Source organism: Ambystoma mexicanum, chromosome 3p, assembly GCF_040938575.1.
Source record: "Ambystoma mexicanum isolate Mex_15411 chromosome 3p, UKY_AmexF1_1, whole genome shotgun sequence".
In the NCBI taxonomy this organism is placed as follows: domain Eukaryota; kingdom Metazoa; phylum Chordata; class Amphibia; order Caudata; family Ambystomatidae; genus Ambystoma; species Ambystoma mexicanum.
The window spans coordinates 810258360-810277639 of NC_090925.1; the positions used below are offsets into that span (position 1 = coordinate 810258360).

At 44.5% G+C, this 19280-nt stretch overlaps 1 protein-coding gene across 3 annotated transcripts in view; it reads right to left on the bottom strand.

The window, feature by feature from the left end:
- The window catches only part of LOC138580918 (uncharacterized), a 500340-nt gene that overhangs the window by 231293 nt on the left and 249767 nt on the right, over positions 1-19280 (bottom strand). The gene's annotated exons all lie outside the window — the stretch shown is intronic.

A 19280-nucleotide genomic window follows, 5' to 3' on the forward strand; every position in this document is an offset into this window, starting at 1 on the left:
AGGGATGAGTCACATGTTCAGTTTTTAGTCACATCATTTATACATTTCTGCAACTTATGCAAATACTAAGCCGCACATAATGAACTGGTATAGTTCCTGCGACCAAAACAAACCTTGCATTGTGTGATTCATTTACTTTTGTATCAAATCTTTATTCTTGAAGATTGTATAATAATGTCGATATTTACTTTTCAGATTTATCAACAATGCCTGCCTGTTCGATTAGCGGTTGCCCTTCGAAGACCCATGCGAAATCTGAAGGCACTACAATGCATGTATTCCCGAAAACTGTTGATCGAATAAGAAAACGGGTCAGGCATTGCGGATATCCACTGGATGAGCTGGAAAGTAGAGTCCAACAAGTCTTACAGGACAAGAGGGGTGATCGATACCGCATCTGCAGCCGGCACTTTTCCTTGGACATGTACACAACATCTTGGGTAACAAAGAAGAATAAACGGCGAACGACACGGAAATTGCTCGAAAACGCTATTCACACTCTATTCGTCCACATTCCGCCACCGGTGAGTCAAGTGTCCGGATTTAGCTTTAGGCCTTGCGGTAGTGTGTAGGTATCCGAACGGATTAATTGATATTGTAGGTGTTCTATCCCTTGTAATAATTTCGATATTGATATGATTGTATAGTTTTTTGAATAATGATATTTACCAATATATTCTTTTTCGATTTCATAACCCACAAACGCAATGTATATATATGGGAACAGGGAACTGTGCTGTATTGAGCATTTTACAAGTATTCTGTCGCCTTACATGGCTATTTTTAATATTGGCATTTCATTATCAATCATTAATTTACCTTTACAACTTCTTGACCATCCCTTGAATCTGAAGCAAGAACATTCTACATCCTTGACGTGGTTGCAGTTATCAACCACTTCTAGCGCGTATCAGGTAATCTTACTAGGCTAATCCGCTACAGTTCTGTTTTATGCATGTCAAGTAATATTTTTATTTTATCGTGTAATCATTTTACTGAATGTTTGGTTAGTGCTTTCCAATTGATATACACCTTAGTTATCGTCCACTGGTGTTTGTTTTCGGTTATAATTAGTGTTATCCATACTAATGCAAGTACTGTCTTTCAGGCAAATGCTGAAGCGTCCGCCAAATCTACAACATTTCTAGATGTTCTTCACAAGCAGGAGGTATGGATACTGACAGTTCCATCGAGCGTCATCATCAGAGCTGGAATTCTTGTCGTTTGATTGTTCTACACAATGTTTCATTCGTGGTTAGCCGTTGATATGTACCTGTGCTGTCGACCCCAGGTGTGTGTTATGTTTTCACTATTGTAATCCTCACTTATGCAAGTACTATGTTTCAGGCAGTTGATGGAGCGTCAACCCCTGCACTTGATGCAGAGCCTGACATTCAGGTAATTCCAGGGGAAGCGGAAGCGGGACCATGCGTATACGAATTGGCGCAACAGCTTTCGGAAGTGCGCACTACATTTGCAACATCCATAGATATTCTTCAGCAGCACGAGGTATGGATAATGACAGCTCCATCATGCGTGATCATATAACGTGATTCCATTTGCTATACTTTCTTCCCTATTAACGCAAGTGCTGTGTTTCAGGGAGACGACGAAGCTTTCACTACAATCACAACATCCAATTTAGATGATGCAGATGTAAATAAATCGGAGAAATAAGTTGATGAAATGTGATCATATTTAGATTTTCCTTGATTCTTTTGGACAATGCATCATTTGCGGTTATCTCTTTATATGTACCTGTGCGTTCGACCCCAAGTGTGTGTTATGTTTCCAATATTGAAAACCATACTAATCCAAGTACTGTGTTTCAGGGAGACGACGGAGCTTCCACCACAATCACAACATCTCATTTAGATGATGCAGATGTAAAGGAATCGTTGAACTAAGTCAATGAAATGTGATCATATTTGGATTTTCCTTGATTCTTTTGGACAATGCATCATTTGTGGTTATCTCTTTATGTGTACCTGTGCCGTCGACCCCAAGTGTGTGTTGTGTTTCCAATATTGAAAAGCATACTAATGCAAGTACTGTGTTTCAGGGAGATGCGGATGCCTCCTCTCCAATACAACCATTCATGGCAGTCCATGCAGAGCCAGAGGTATGGATACTGACAGTTCCATCGAAATAGATCATCACTGGTCGAATACTTGTCCTTTGATTGTTGCACACAATGTTTAAATCGTGTTTGGCTATTGAGATGTACCTGTGTGTTCGTCCTTACGTGTGTTTTATGCTAACAATATTTTGATGCATAGTAATGAAAGTACTATGTTTCAGGGAGACGATGGAGCCTCATTCCGTGCTGTCTATGCGGATACAGAAAATATAGTTGTTGCAGCGCAAGAGGAAGGGAGGACATGCAGAAACGAATCGGAGCTACAGCGTGCAGATGTTGAAGGTCGAGTCAAAAAAGCTGCAAAGAAAAAAAACAAAAAAAGGTTAGTTGCAAACAGTTCATAACTTTAAAAAGAAATTTGTGCTGGGGACTATTTTATGTTTTTTCCAGTCAATTCTACTACACTCCATCTTGTGTTTAAACTGAGCATCCCTTTTCCAATCTCTCCTCCAGTTACCCGTGGGTGTTAGAACTATACACACACAGACAGTGAAGCGAATGAGAGATGTGGCTTGCCAGACCGTGTACACTATGGAGGAACTATTAATTGAGGCAAGGCGTGTTCAGGCTCGAGATGCTCCTGTCCAATGGCCAGAACATGAATTAACTGTGTTTGGAGACTACAGCAAAGTTGCATTGGACCATAGCTACAGTGCGACTGCACCACCACAAGAAGATGTTATTGAATGTATTGAAGATAGCTCTGAAGTAGTTGCAGATCAATTTACACAACCTACACCCGCCAAAAATTTGCCACCAAAAAACCTGTCGACATTGTTGGGTTCTCCCATCAATGTTGAAGTAATAGATGTTGAAATGAGAGAGAATGAACCAGCCGCAGCATCCATAGACGCATCAGAACTTGATATCAGCGATATTACTTTCCAATGTGTTGAAATCTCCACAACGTCACAGGCCGAAACAACGTTGACGCAGGATGACAGTCTAATGAAAGAGAGCAAATACATTGTATTCGACAGTTGTTTGATGGAAATTATAAGTATGCTGAAATGTGTGCATTCCATTAAAGGGAAAGTATGTGGGAAGCCATTGATTAATGTGACTCTTTTTATTTTTTTTTTATTTTTATTGCAACATCAGTCTAATATGTCTCAGCGTAACACTGTGACATCAGACTTTTATTACAAACGTTTTTGTCACGTGTTCCTCCAAAAACGCCTTTAGATCAAACCGAGAGAAAATGCAAGAAAGATAAATACATAAAGAACACAGGAGCGACCAAGCCACCGTTCAAGTACCATCTAGCTTCATGGTTAGGGCGGCACGATCTGTGTTAATTGACTCACAGCCTTCAATTTGAGAGAGGCGATGAAATCAACTATCGCACAGCATAGTTTCACCGAATTGCCTGCCATTGCATGAGACCACCAATCTCGAGAGTCGGGGCTCGCAGGACTAAAGTTCCCAAGATGTAGGATACGTTTTGCCGTAATTATCGTGCATTTAGTTATTAAATGTTCTAGGGATTCGGGCTCCTTCAAGCAAAATCGGCATGTATCATCAGTTACTTCTTTGGAATGACGAAGCCACAACATGGCTCTTGTGTCGATGGCATTCAGCCGTATTCGCAGGAACTGCTCACGATGGTGTCTCGACGGGCAGTTCGTCAGATAATTACATGGAACTCCCAGCTTGAATTCACCTTTTCCAGCATCTAATGTTGAGGCCATCTTTCTCCTTTGTTTGTTATTCTGAATTCACTTCACAGTCTCGAGCTTTTTTTTCGCAGATTGTGGTCTCATTATTAGTTCGTCGGTATTTAAATCGGCGCCAGTTAATATCTGTACCAAGCGTTGTTTCCATTCTTCAAGGAATTTGGAGTGACCAGGTCCAGCGCTATTGGAGAAGATCTGATAAGCAGGAGACATGGGCGTTGCAATCATTTTCCGGAATGCCATTAAAGATTTCCACAAGACAGTAGTGTGTAACGAGTTTAAGGAAAGCTCATGTCTTAACTGAGTCATTGAAATGTATGTTGGTAGCTTCAAGACCCGCCGCCAAAAAATTCCCTCGAGTTTCTGCCAAAAAGCCACGTCTATGCACCAGCCTGCTTCCCATCCAAAAGTAATAGCCGGTACTACTTTTTGAGAGTAGAATGTCAATATGGGAGTAAGAGTGAATTTCCCATATGATTTGTTCAAGAGCTGTGCTTGTATGCTGAATTGAGTCATTCGAGCTATTAGGTTGGTTTTCCAGTGATGTTCGCAGAGGGAATTATTAAATGAGATTCCTAGGTATCTTATTGAGTCTACTACATCAAGCGGGTTCTTATCGATGTACCAAGTGAAGGCCCTTTGTCTTTTGAGGTTTGTTCGACCAATGACAACGATCTTGGTCTTGTCGGTGTTTATCTCCAGATCGTTTTTGATGAGATATTCATGTAAGTTTGTCATTTGCCGTTGTAGGCCTATCTGGGTCTTATCTAAAAGGACCACGTCATCTGCGTAAATGAGACATCCAATTTCGGTGTTATTTAAAATTGGTGGGAAACATCTCACATTTGTGCGATTGGCTGGGATGTCGGCAATGAAGAGTTTGAACAGCTCGGCAGCTAGTGGGCAGCCTTGTTTCACGCCCATGTTCGTAGGTATTTGATCAGATAGGGCACCTTGATTGTTTAAGCGTATGCTAATGGCTGTGTCAGAATGAAGCGCTTTTATTGGGTCGATCAAATTACTTGGACAGTTCCAGTTTTCCAATTTTTGCCATAGCTTAGAGCGATTGATACTATCAAAGGCGCCACGTTGATCGATAAAGGCGACGTACAGATGTGTTTTAGCCCTTATACTTTCAAGTTTTAAGATGGTCATTAGCAGCAAGTTCACTTCGACGCCGACTCCTTTTGTGAATCCTGTTTGTCGTATGTCTGGGATTTGTTCCACGACTGACCATTGAGAAAGCTGTTGACGTAAAAAAGAGGCAAACATTTTTCCAATGGTATCCAACAGGGAAATCGGGCGATAGTTGTAAGGATCTGCCCGATTGCCCTTCTTATGGATGGGAACTATTATAGCATCCCGCCAAGAAACTGGTATTTTCTTCGTTGAAGATATTCTTGCAAATAGGGATTCTATGAAGAAAGCCCATTCCGCCTCATTGTTTTTTAACATTACATTCGTTATGAGGTCCGGACCTGCGGCGTTAGAGTTCTTCAAAGACCGAATTGCGAGTTTTATGTCTTCGGCTGGAATACGCAAGTCCCATGAAGACAGATTTTGCTTAGAGCCGCTTGCGACTTCATGTTGTGGATTACTGAAAATGTTTGCGTAGTGACGCGTCCATTGCGCTGAGTCAATCTCATTTGACACCGTGGGCTGATGTTTGGAATTCCCAGAATTGAGGATTGCCCATGTTTCCCGTGAGTTTTTCTGGACTAGTTGTTTCATTAATAGCTCAGCTTTGTCCTGCTCTATTATTATTTTCTGAGATTTTAACCAGTTACGATATACTTTATGACGTCTATGTATTGCAAAGATTATGGAGCTCGTGTCGTTGGTGGTCTTGAGCAACTTCTTCCGCTTCCTCACGTCGTGTCGCATCGCTTTTTTGGCTTGCGCCAGAATTGTCGATGGTATGTGTTTATGTTTATGCCCCATGGTGGAATTTGCCACTCGAATAGTTACAAAATCGGAGAGCAAGGGGAGATAATCAACCGCTGTTGCTTCTTCGTTGCTGAAGTTTTGGCTGATCTTTTGGATTTTTGCTTTGTCGATCCTTAGACGGTTGCCACCTGCGTTCACTGAGATAGGAATGTCGTGGCATCGATTTTTTTGTTGGCCATTCCACCGGACAGGTGAGCCGCATAAGATTGTGGTCACTGTTAATCATGGGTACGATTGTTAATGACAATTCTTTTTCAAACAGGTTTTGCGATACCCAGAAGTAATCAATGATTGAATGAACCTTATTGTTTGATCACGTTTGCTTTGGAGGGCGGTCACCTGTCACATGCCCGTTGACCATTTGGAAATTCCTCATGTGGAGTGCTTGACTCCATTGACGACCCCGAGACGCAATTTCTTTGGCAGGAGCTGGCTTGTAACTCTGAGTTCCTTCATCGTACTTGAACCAATTGTAGTTCAAGTCTCCTGCACAAATTATTGAGAGATTCTTATACTTCAATATGACGTCATCAAGTATGTGAATTATGGACTCGATGAAGGATTTTGTAGTGATTTTCCCCGGGTTCCAGTACCCATTTAAAATGAGCAAATGCTTCCTCGCGCCTATGTTTGGATGGTTTGAATGTAGTAAGGCGCTTTGTACGAACGGATTGGGGATATATAGATCCTTGAGCTGCCACCATGTATTAATCCTAATCATCATTAGTAGGCCTGATGATGGACGCCCTATTTTGTTTTTGATTGCAGGATTAAGTAAGATCATAAATCCGTCTCTTGTTGGAGGCACACTTAGCCATGTCTCTTGCAAACACATGACAAAAACTTTTCCCACATCCACGTCAAAATGATTAAATAAATGGGAGAACCCTCTGGTGTCCCAAGAGATGAAATCACGTGGACATTCGTTTCCGGGAATTAATGGCTAATGCCAGTCTGTTTTGCCATTTCTCGTATTTCTTTTAGTAGTCTGATCAGTGTGCGATCTTTGGCGGTCGGTAGTGTGGTCAATCTGCCGTGGGTCTGAACGTCTTTGGTCCTTTTGATTGAGATTGGCCTGTTCTGGACTTAACTTTAGATTGGCATGACTAGAGCTTGTTGGTTCGAGAGAAATATCGAATCCATAGCTCAGTAATTCGACCGCAGCGTTCAGGATGGTATTGCGGACTAAGGCAGACGAGATATGCAAGAGAACTTGATCGCAGCTGCGTTCAGTTGCATACTCCACGATTTTTTTGTCGTCAGATGTAATTGTTCGTAGTGATGGAATACAGGTGAATAATTTCATCACATTACGACGATTCAAGTTCAAGTCATCCTCGTCTTGATGAAGATATTGCAATCGTAATTTGCAAATTGAAGGACTGGTTCGAGAACTCAGTGATGTGGAAGCCTTTGAGATGTAACGTACAGACTTATTTCCTTGAGAGCTGGTGTGTTTTGGATTCAGGCGAGACGACTTTCGTTCCTTGTTTTGCTCCGACGTCTTTGACTTGTTATCAAAGTTCGCATTGCTGCTTGATGCTGACACTCTATTCGAAAAACGCCCCACTTGTGGAACTTCCAAAGCCACACCAAGATTGGCGGTGAGTTGAATGTCCCACGTGTCATCAGAGTATGTGGATAGATCGCAGATGTCGATCATGGATTTAGAGACATTCCCTACAAAGCTTTCAGGATCGGAGTCCATTCTTTGACGCTTACTGGAGTGGACTTCCGATGGCCCTACAGCATGTGTTGATCTGACTTGATCTTTTGCGGTGTTAGCCACAGCCTGTTTAGTTGTATCAGCACGCTTAAAAAGGCCTGGGTTCGCATCTATGGATAGATTGCGAATCAGGTTTCGTGTGTTTAGAGACGGTACACCTTTCCTGGTTACGTGCCTCGCTTTTCTTGGTCGTATTTGTGTCGATGGACCCTTTAAAAAGCTTTCAGTGGTTATTGGTTGACCTTCTTGTTGTTTTGGCGGTCCTTGGAAGTTACCAAATGACACTGTTGGCATCGTGTCAATGTGTATCACTGGTGGATCGAGCTGTGATTGGCACATAAGTTGAGCGGGCACTGAGGCATTGCCAGTTGAATCAGACTTGTGCTTGCTTGGAACCGAAGCTTGATTCAGTTGAGACACTATTGAGGGGATGACCTTGGGTGTTGGGTTGGCTGTAGAGCTGAGAGATGGCCGCTCTTTTAGTTTGTTAGAGCCTTGGCTCGAGGACTCTGATGGAGGAATTGAGCTTGCTTCAGATGTGCTTACAGGTGATAATCCAATTGTTTGGGTGTCCACTCTGGATATTGACTCAGCAGTAGAGTGCCGCATCCACTTCACTGCCTCAAGTAGACCGCCTGCAAGAGAGTCTTTTTGGCAATGATGGCGTGCGGCGAGGTCGCTTAAGCGCTCTTGCCAGCGCAAGGTTCGCTCAGCTTCCTGGGTAAGCTGGCTTTGTAGAAAGTTTGTAACTGAGTTGAAGCTGTCCATCTTTTCTTTTAGAGAAATGATGAGTGAGGACTGGTCTTTGTGGGCCTCATGGAGCGATTCATACATCTTCAGGAAGGGCAGAAGTGCAGCTGACGAGGTGGCCAAGACGTTGTTGTAGATCTGCATGGCAGCTGCCGACGAGAGGCTGGGTTTAGACTCGGCACTAGTCTTGTCGGCCATATTTGAATGGGTGCTATTTACTGAGTCAGACTGGGGATCAGATGTTAGAGATGAATCTCCATTTACGATCGTAACGGCACCCTTTGGGGCGTATGGTGGGTTTAAGAGCGTTCCCCTGTGTCTCGAAGAATGCACTGGCAACATCCTGTTACGCTGGATCCAAGAATTGTGTGACCGACGACTTAGAGCGTGGATTTCTCTATCATCGGAGCTGCTGCGGCTGTGTACTAGGTTTCCACAATGTGGGGCGAGCCCCGACGAAAGGTCAATTTGCGCATCACAAGGAGGTTTTGGCAGCGCGTTACTTGACTTGTGGGCCCGGTCGGGAAAAATCTCCTGGGCTCGTTGGGTCTGGCCAGCGGACGGGAAACTACACGTTCGCGACGTAGCGTCGTCAGTCTCAAACAATTGAGTCCGTGGGTAAATGAAGGAGGCACAAGGGAATGTTTTTTTAAGAGATTTTACTTCAGCTTCTCGACAGGGGAAGGCTCTTTGTCCTGTGTTTTTGGAATCTATGTGATTCTTGTTGTTTGAATTGGTTGCTGTGGTGCCACTGGCCAGAATGGTGTTGTCATGATCGTTGACGCAAGTAGCTGGTTCTTTCAAAAGTTTTAAAGATGGTTCGTCCAAATCGTTTAGTGATATGGTGTCATCCTCGTCTTGCGAGGCTTCCATAAGCTCGGCGTCGGTCAAGTCGAATGCCGTAAAAAACTCATCTCCTTTGTCGGAGTGAATTTGAGTGACCGCGGCTGGTGATGCAACATTTCGTTGAAGGAAAGGCAGGTCAAGTAAGGATATTAAAGGTCTTTGTAGAAGATAAGCATCTTCTTTGTTTACATCCATGATTGCAATTGAGTTTTCGACCTTGCTTACTGGGTCAGGCTCGGTCACACCTATGGCCACAGAGTCTGTTGACAGGCTCGATGGTCTCCTTTCAATGAGACACTCATCGACAACAGTTACAGCTTCGTTTAGGTCAACGTGACCAGATGATAGTGGGCAAGTTGTACTATCGGGGTTGCCGAAAGGGGTGGTCACGCTCAATGGGCCTGCAATTTCTGCCCCGTTCTCAACAATAGAGGTGTCTGTACTTGCAGGAAATAAGTCAGTTGATAAACATTCAGAAAGCTTATTCTTTAGAACAGGTGAGGGACTGTCGCGGTGGCAGGATACCGTTTGTGCTGAGCGTGACTCCAAGCAGTTCTCAGGCACGCGTTTCCGTGGCACTGTGCTTACCTTCGAGGACTCGAGCGACGAGTCGGCTTTCAGAGCGGTCCAGGGGTTCTGCATCCGACGTTGTTGGATAGTCTTTCGTCGGGTGAGGGGGCCAGTGCCTGGAACCACCTGGCCACTCGTGCCTGATTGCACCGTCATTGCGGTCGCGCTGTTCATTGGGGGCCACACAGCCTCGACCAGCCGTGGACTGCCGTAGACTGACTCTACGCTCGACTCCGCGCGCGCTCCGCGCTTGGGGCGAGTTTAAGTAGAGTACGCCCACCGGCACCAGCACCAGCAAATTCCTTAAAGGCACAGTGAAGGGGGACTCCAAACGGCAGCACAACCACGTCGCTGCAGCTCCTCTCAGGAAAAAAAAAGATAGTCGACTGCCGTAGACTGACTCTACGCTCGACTCCGAGACTTTTCTTTTTCAGGAAGCACTTTGGTCAATCAGATGAAAGGTGGGTGTGCAGAGGACACAAATGCAAGAGGGAAGGACCTTTATTTGCTCACAGCTTGAATACATCCGGCTCAGAGCGGGCAGAACATATTTATTTAACGATTAATGTGACTCGTCAAATAAAAGGCAGTAACGTCAAAATTAATGCCGCCTGTAGATTAAATCATAGGTTCTCATGGTCTGCACAACCGATGCTGGGGAAACTGCCAGCAGGCAATCTACTGTGTGCAGCTGCATCACTTTTAAGTGGCTCCAGTTTTAGAAAGTTAGAGGCTTTCTTTCAGTTTGTGGGACTCCATTTCATTTCTAAAGCGCTGTACTACATATACCAACGTGATTATCTGTTTCCGGCCATTAGTGATGCTTGGAAAATTGAACAATTGTCTCTAGCAAGTACATTCGAAGGCAAACGATTCAGGCTAGCTGGCGATGGACAGTGCGACAGCCCTGGATTTTCTGGCAAGTACTGCACCTACCACTTTCAGGACATGGATAGTAAGAAAATTGTGAGTTTGGTGGTCGTGCAGGTAACACAATGTACATCGTCAGTGGCCATGGAGAAACTAGGATTTATAAAATCAGTGGAATATCTACAATCAAGGGGAATGCACATCGACCTCATAGCCACGGATAGACACGTTTCAATTGCCAAGACAATGAGAGAGCAGTTCCCACATATTAAACATCAATTTGACGTATGGCATCTTGCTAAATCAATCAATAAGAAAATCTCGGCTGCAGGGAAAAAAAAAGGTTTTGAAAGTATTTTGCAGTGGTCACATTCTATCACCAACCATCTTTGGTGGAGCTCAAAAACTTGTGAGGGGTCAGTGGAAATACTACTTGTGGCGGTCACTGATGGACCACTGTAGCAACGTTCACTGCTGGACAGCAAATGAACATTTCCACCAATGTGAACATGGCCCTTTGTCCCCAGAGGAGGCACGGAAGAAGAAGTGGTTGATTCCATCTTCACCGACACACAAAGCCATTGAGAAGATTGTTTTCGACAAAACTCTATCAAGAGATTTGAGAGGACTGACAGAATTCTGTCACACAGGAGATTTGGAGGTGTTCCACAATATGTGCCTAAAGTACAGGCCAAAGCGCTTGCATTTTAGCTTTCGGGGCATGAAACATCGCACTCTACTAGCGGTCTTGGCCCATAACAGCAATGTCGGACGTGAACAATCTAGGACTAGGGGTAAAGTAAGGATGCCTCGCTACACTAAGGAGTTTTCAAAACGAAGTAAGCAATGGGTGATCAAACCAGTCTATGATGAAATGCAGTTCGACTTTGTGAAAGGCCTTATTGTTGCTGTGTTAGAGAAGCACAGATATGGAATTTTGGACGTTTCTGTGCAGAGCAGTGATCCATTGCCACCGAACATTGCGACTGTGCCATGCACACCCGAAGCACAGCTGATTGTGAAGTACAAATCCCGGTTTAAATAATTGCAATACGATTGTCTTTTTGTAAATAAATGTTATTGTACAGTGTACCTGTAAACCTAACCCCTACCTTCACCATCATGGGTGGCGAACAAGCTGGGTGTCATCTTTGAATTCTCTCTATTCACCTCAAATATGTGTATGTATATATTTTTCTCATGACTCATCTCATGTAAATGTAAATGCTGCGCACTGTTAACGGAGGGGAGGCTTGCGTATTGCAAATAATAAAACAAACAAACAAACAATAAATCTCACTTTTAACTGAACTCCTGTGGTACTTTATACTTTCCCTGACTTTCCGCAAAAAAATTAAATGTCTCAATTTGGGCTGCAAAGCGCGCAGACAACGGGGACAAAATTGGGGCACTTAGAACGTGCCAGCCAAGCGGGCCGTGGCATTTGGGAGAGAAGCCAGTTTGCATTTGCACATTGAGGCGCACTACATAGACGGATTCTAAATTTCAAGTTCTCACAGATGCCTATACTATGTGATGTTGCAAATAAAGAATGCAAAGGACAGCGCCCAGATGAGGCCCACAAGTCCCACTGGAAGTATAAGGGTCTATTGTTTTTTGACCTTGAGACAGGGACAATGCCGAAAGAACTACATTTGAAGGGAGTACGCAATAACGTAAGAGACGATAAGGCAGAAAATTCTGAAACTAGACCGAGTTTCATTTTAGTTCAGTATACGTAAAATTGTTGTCTGAGCACGGTCCGTTTTACAGACTGCATTACGAAGAGACACAATGGAAATTTCAAATATAATGTAAGTAAATCTTTACACGCTTTTATACCGGAATGAAGATTTAATGAATGGATGCATGAATAAATGAATGAATGAAGAGCTAGGAAAAGTAACTAAAACGTGTTCGTAGTGGGCACATGGGCATGCAGGTCCACTGGTCTCACCGATCTCGGTCCTTGGCCCAGCCACTTTTCCCTGCACTGCCTACCTGCACTACGGGACTGTCTCTGTATCCTTCAGCCCCATCTCCCGGCATTTACCTTGCACTTGCCACCAGCTGGCCCTATTATCTAATTTGTATTCAACTAACCATGTACAGCCCTTCCTCATGCGCGATCAGAAAGACACCTGGCCTAGTAGGATCGTTGTCTGTCTGCCCTTGTTCCCCACCTTCCTCGTCACGCCTAGAAACACTTGAGTATAGGCGCGTTACAAATGCCATATCATATATCATATCATTCCTCACGCATGTAGACTAACTGTCGTTTATCATTGTGTGTTTGCCTCGATTTATCTCGTTACATTTCGCATTGATTTTAGAGACGAACATACTCCATTGAACTATCCTTGCAAGCAAATAGTTTCTGATCGGCCGTAATAAATAAAATGAGTAATATTAATGAAGTTCGGCTAGCGAGACTAATTATAATTTTTTTGTTTGCATAACAGGTATTTGATCCCATTCTGCCACTGCCATCTGTTTGAGACACCGGCGGATGGATTCTTCAGCAGACACCTGCACCTTCGTGTCAACAACTGGAGCACGATCACCATATTATGGGACGATCGCCAAGAGCCCACATGCCTTTACGCTGTACTAGTGGCTAGAAGCAACATATCAACCTTTACGATGGACTAGTGCCTAGTTGATGGAACAGCCTTGCGGTTCACCATGCTTCCAAAGTGATTCTTTTTACGAAAATGAACACCCTGTGTACCATAAAGGAACAGCGCGTGACTCAAGATGAAACGGAACAGTTATTGCGGATACAGATAAAAGAAAATAAATGGCTTTCGGAGTTCATATGGCAATTGCTGAATATTCTCTAAACATTGGATGTCAAATAAATGTACTTTACCAAATGTACCGTGTTGCTGTTTCATTTTAAAGTACAGTTTCATATTCCGAATTGTGGCGCGCTGTGTTGTGAGTTGATCTGTGTTGGTTTCCGGGTTCTGTGTGGAGTTGCGCAGAAGACGACTGGGCGCGTTTGCCTACGCAGCACAGTAACGTCACAGAAAGAGGCGGGGAATATGAATGTTTTGATAATGTCAGGCTCAGGGGCGGGGGAATTGATTTAGTGCCGCAAAAGCAGGTCAGCCAGGGCAATGGGGGAAAAGATAGGATTATCAGAAAATGGCGGCTCCCTGGTGCTTGTTTTCACGTGCGTTTAATGGACGAAAACTCTGGTAAGGTCCATAGGAAAGTTTTCTAAAATCGAGCCACTTAGGCTTAAAAAAACATGGCCGACCCGTAGGGACAATAACATTTTTTACTAGACCATGCCTTTAATGCATCCACGGCCAGAGCTTCCATACATAGTGGAAACTGATGCATCCAGTTTAGCCATGGGAGCTGTCCTGTCCCAGAAGGATCCTGAAACTGGTCAACTTCACCCAGTGGCATTTTGGTCCAGAAAGTTCTCGGTACCCGAGTTAAACTATGCGGTTACCGATAAAGAGTTATTAGCCATCAAATCCACCTTTAAGGCTTGGCGACACTATCTTCTCGGTGCCAGGCATACCATTACTGTAATCTCCGATCACCGGAACTTGCAGTATCTAAAAACAGCCAAAGCCCAATCATCGCGCCAACTTCGACGGGCATTGTTCTTTGCCGAATTCGATTTTGTGATCACTTATCGACCAGGCTGTAAAAATGGCAAGGCAGATGCCTTATCCCGAATAGGAATGGAAGAAGCATATGCGAACCCAGAGCGGGTGCCTATAATTTCTGAACAAAGAATTCTTGGCATAACTACTTTACAGACACTAGAAGAAATTAATTTAAAAATCCAACAACTCTTCAATCCAGCAGCCCTGCAGGAATGGGTAAAGAAAGGCCCGGATTACTCAGTCATCAATGACCTACCCTACTATCAAGGACGACTATTTCTACCACACAAGGAATTACAGGAACTTGTCATCTCCAATTATCATGATAACCTAATGGGAGGTCACCCAGGTATCGCAAAAACCGAAGCCAAAATTAAGAGACAATTCTGGTGGCCCACCTGGCGAAAAGATATAAAGTCATTTGTGATGTCTTGTGGCATTTGCGCCCAAAACAAGAGTCAGAAGAAAAAAACAGCTGGCCTTTTACAACCTTTGGATATTCCACCTACACCATGGCACACCTTATCTTTAGACTTTATTACTGATCTACCACCATGTAATGGATTTAACACCATTCTAGTTATCGTGGATCTTTTTTCCAAGATGGCCCACTTTATTCCTTTGAAGGGATTACCTTCTGCTTCAGTCCTGGCCAAGGAGTTCCTCGAAAACATCGTTCGAATACACGGGTTTCCTTCTGTATTGGTCTCTGACCGAGGTAGTCAATTCATTTCACATTTTTGTAAGAAATGTTGCCAATTGGTGCTAATCGACGTAAGGTTATCAACCAGTCACCATCCCCAGACCGATGGTCAGACGGAGAGGACCAACCAGACCCTTGAACAGTACCTTCGTTGCATGCTTCACCAGACCAAAAGTAATTGGAAAGATATTTTATGGATTTCCGAATATGCATACAATAACTCTATACATTCAGGAACCAGACAAAGCCCCTTTTATACCATATATGGACACCACCCTCGAACCTCAGAACTCGATTCCCCTCAGCACTTAGAAATGCCTGCAGTTAGTCATTTACATTCTACTATTACACAAGCCTTCAAGGAAGCGACAGAACATTTGAAGCAAGCAAAAGAGAAATACAAGAAAAATGCTGATCTACATAGAAGTGAAACTCCACAGTACCAAATTGGAGATCAGGTTTGGCTAGCTACAAAACACATACCTCTGAAAGGAACTTGGACTTTTAATCCTAGATATTTGGGACCTTACACCATTAAAGCCATTATCAACCCGGTGGCCGTCAAACTGGAATTACCCTCCAATATGCGAATTCATCCTGTCTTTCATGTTTCACTTTTAAAACCAGTTCAACCAGGAACAAGAATAACCAAACCCCCAGATCCTATCTTGATAGATGGAGAACCTGAATTCGAGGTTAAAAACATCCTGGACTCCAAGGTGGTTAAATCAAAACTTTTTTACTTAAATGATTGGAAAGGTTACGGGCCACAGGAAAGGTCATGGGAGCCTAGTGACCACGTTCATGCACCACGATTAGTGAAGAGATTCCATCGGGACTTCCCAGACAAACCAGGACCAAGGGGAGGAACGACTTTAGGAGGGGCCTTGAGGGGGAGTGCTGTCATGATGCATACCCCCGGGCATCCAGACCACGTCCATCAGCCCCGGGAGCAGGCATCATGTCGCCTTGAGAAAACCCAGCAACCCCTGCTAAGGGCTGTCTGGGTTCAGTCCTGGCGCCTATGGCGCCAGGCTCATATGGGACATCAGTCCTGGCGCCATAGACGTCAGGCTCATAGGTGCACACTTACCTGATGCAGACCATGCTGCAAGGAGATCCAAGCCCATGTGAGGCCTGGAAGGGACTACTTTACCTTAGGGACTATTTTGTTACTCGGGTGTGGTCAGGGAGGAATACCTACCTGGGACTACTTTGGAGGCTATTTAAACCACGCCCGAAGAGCAGCACACGCTTCGTGTTATTCTGCATCCAGCAGCGTAACGCTCACCGTGCCAGCAGCAGCATCCAGCCTTCTGCCACGCCCGCCTCGAACCTGGAGCACCTAGGAAGATGAAAGAAGCAAAGGTTAGAACAAGAGTATTACCTGATTTCTTACCTGATTCCAGATTCATCGCATCTTCAAACCAGAGGAAAGACTTTCTTTTAAAAGCATCTCATCGCCAGCAGCAGCGCCGCGCCAAACTCACCGTTCCACGCAGCATCACTTCGATCCGGCGCTGTCTCCATATTTACATCGACGAATCCCGGCACCTAAGGGGGACAAGAAACAACAAGGTGAGCAGAGAGAACAGACAGAGACAATCTCTTTAGCCGCCATATGCTTACCTGATTTTATCGCCGAAGGTATAACTCATCAGCACGCCTCATCTTCTTATGCCGCACCTGTAAGATAAGGAGAAAGCATCAAGTTTAAACCTTGGCATTATTTACCGGACAGTGTTGGGTAACACAGACTTTAACCGGAGCGCTTTCAGCTGTCAATCTTCTTATTGGGTCAAAGCTGCAAGATAAAAGAGGAATTGGACAGGAGTGAATTCCAGACATTTTGAACTCTTAAAAACTATATACTTATGGCTCTTCGCCAGGATCTTTTGGAGTCAGGATTCGTCTACAACTCTTCCAATATCTTCAGGCCAGTGAAGTAACTGGTCATCAACGCGCCCCTGCGTGCTTCGCAGGATGGAGGGCTCATCCTTCACGAATATAAGGTGAGATTGCTGAGAGGGCGCTTCAGAGGTGATTAGTGGGGAGGACAGTGGGGGTGCTATCACTTGAATCCACAAGTGGCTAAATCCATCTCTCCACTTGTAGGAGAATATTTCTACGGGCCAAGCAGACAAGATTAGGAGGGCAGATCCAGTCAGTCATTGCTGCACTACGCATCACGTGGGTGGAGGCCGCAGCAGTCCGGGTCCGACAAACGCCCCTGTGGGAGCGAGGTGAGCGTAACAAAGATACAATCCTTCCTCCCGAAACCAAAGGTTCCCTTTTTGAGTCAAGAGAGGAATAAGGGATGGGTCTTTCTGGGCTTCAAGAACATCTTGTAAGAAAGTGTTTATGGAGTTGATAAAGGTTTTACCCTGCAGTAAGTATTCCTGACCTGAGTACTTTCCTGATTCTTCCCCATGACTTCTAGAAAGAGCATCGGCTAAATGATTTTCCTTCCCTGGTAGATAGGTCAGTTCGAAGTCAAATTGGGAAAAGTAATATGCCCATCTGGCATGGCGGGAATTCCTGCATTCCATTTGTTGTAGGATGCTAAGGTTTCTATGATCCGTGCGGACTTGAAAAGGAAACCTTGCTCCCTGCAGAAGATGTCTCCACTCCTTGCAAGCTTGTCGAATGGCAAGGAGTTCCTTTTCGATCACCGAGTAATTCTTCTCACTAGAATTGAGGGTTTTTGAATAGTAAGCAATTGGGTGTTCCAACTGGTCTTCCTTTTTCTGTAAAAGAGCGGCTCCGAGGGCCCATAAGAAGCGTCAGTGACAATGGTAAAAGGCTGTGTCTGGTCAGGTTGGCTAAGTATTGGAGCGGTGGTAAAAGCTTCTTTTAATTGATCGAAGGCTTGATCGGCTTCGATTGACCACGTGAACTTTACACCCTTTTTTAACAGGGCGGTTATTGGTAGGACAGTGTTGGAAAACCCGGTGATGAATTTCCAGTAAAAATTGGCTAAGCCTAAAATCGCTGTACATCCTTGACCGAAGCGGGAGTGGTCCACTGGGATATTGCCTTGACCTTGTTCGGATCCATCATCAGTTGGTCTTCCGAAAGTATAAATCCCAGATAAGGAACAGAAGAGGCTTCAAACTGGCTCTTTTCGGGTTTTGCGAAGAGATGATTATGTCTGAGCCGTTCCAAGACTTCCTTTACATCCAGACGATGCTGCTCAAGGGTCTTTGAGTAGACCAATATATTGTCCAGATACACTACCATCTTGAGAACAACAAATCAGAGAAAATCTTGTCCATAAACCTTTGGAATTGAGCGGGAGCATTAACTAAGCCAAAGGGCATTACCCTGTACTCAAAGTGACCCAGGGGTGTACGAAAAGCTGTCTTCCATTCGTCTCCTTTATGTATTCTTAGTAAATGATATGCACCCCTGATATCCAATTTTGTAAACCATTTTGCTCCTTGCACAGCCTCCAGAATGTCCTTGATAAGAGGCATCGAGTAGCAGTCTCTGATTGTCTGACTGTTCAGACCTCGATAGTCGATACAGGGCCTGAGCTCTGTGGTACCCTTCTTGGGGATAAAGAACAGAGAAGCCCCTGCAGAAGAGGTCGATTCTCGGATGAGACAATTCTGTAGATTGGTGGCTAAATATTCCCTCAGGGTGTCTTTCTCTGGTAGGGACAACGGGAAGATTCTCCCAAACAGAACCTCTGCCTCTGGTTTTAATTCAATTCTACAGTCTTCTGTTCTGTGAGGTGGGAGAGGCTTGGGTTGGATGTCGGAAAAGACATCTGAATACTCCTGGTATTCTCCCGGGATACAAATCACGCTCTTAATGGGCATCGTGTTATTAGCTTGAATCGGCTCAGTCTCTTGAGACAAACAGGTGTGTAAACAGAGGTCAGAGCGGAATTCCAGCGTATTTGCGCTCCAGTCAATACCGGGATTGTGTCTCCTTAGCCAAGGGATTCCCTGGATCACTGGGAAGTGGGCCGCCCTTATCAAGTCAAATGCAATTCTTTCTCGATAGGTGTTCATACTGACTGTTAATTCATGAGTCTCTAGTTTGATGGGACCCGAGGATAGGGGAGAGCCATCTACCCCTTCCACAGGTATTGGTAGATGCTTACTTCTTCTAGGTATGGTGTGCTTTGTTGCCCATTCATCGTCCATGAAATTGCCAGCTGCTCCGCAGTCTAGCATGGCCAGGCATTCCACCTTACAGTTCTTCTTCCATTCTAATACCACCTTGAGGATCATGAGCTGGTGTGAGACTTCCTCCACTATGGGGTTTTTTGAAACACAGGGATTGGCCCTGTAGACCCCTTCCGTTTCACTGTTCATGGACGGGGTTGTTTGTTTCCCGACCTCCTAGGAGGGACCTCAGGACAATCCCTCAGGAGATGCTTGTCAGATCCGCAATACAGGCACAGGCTCAAGTC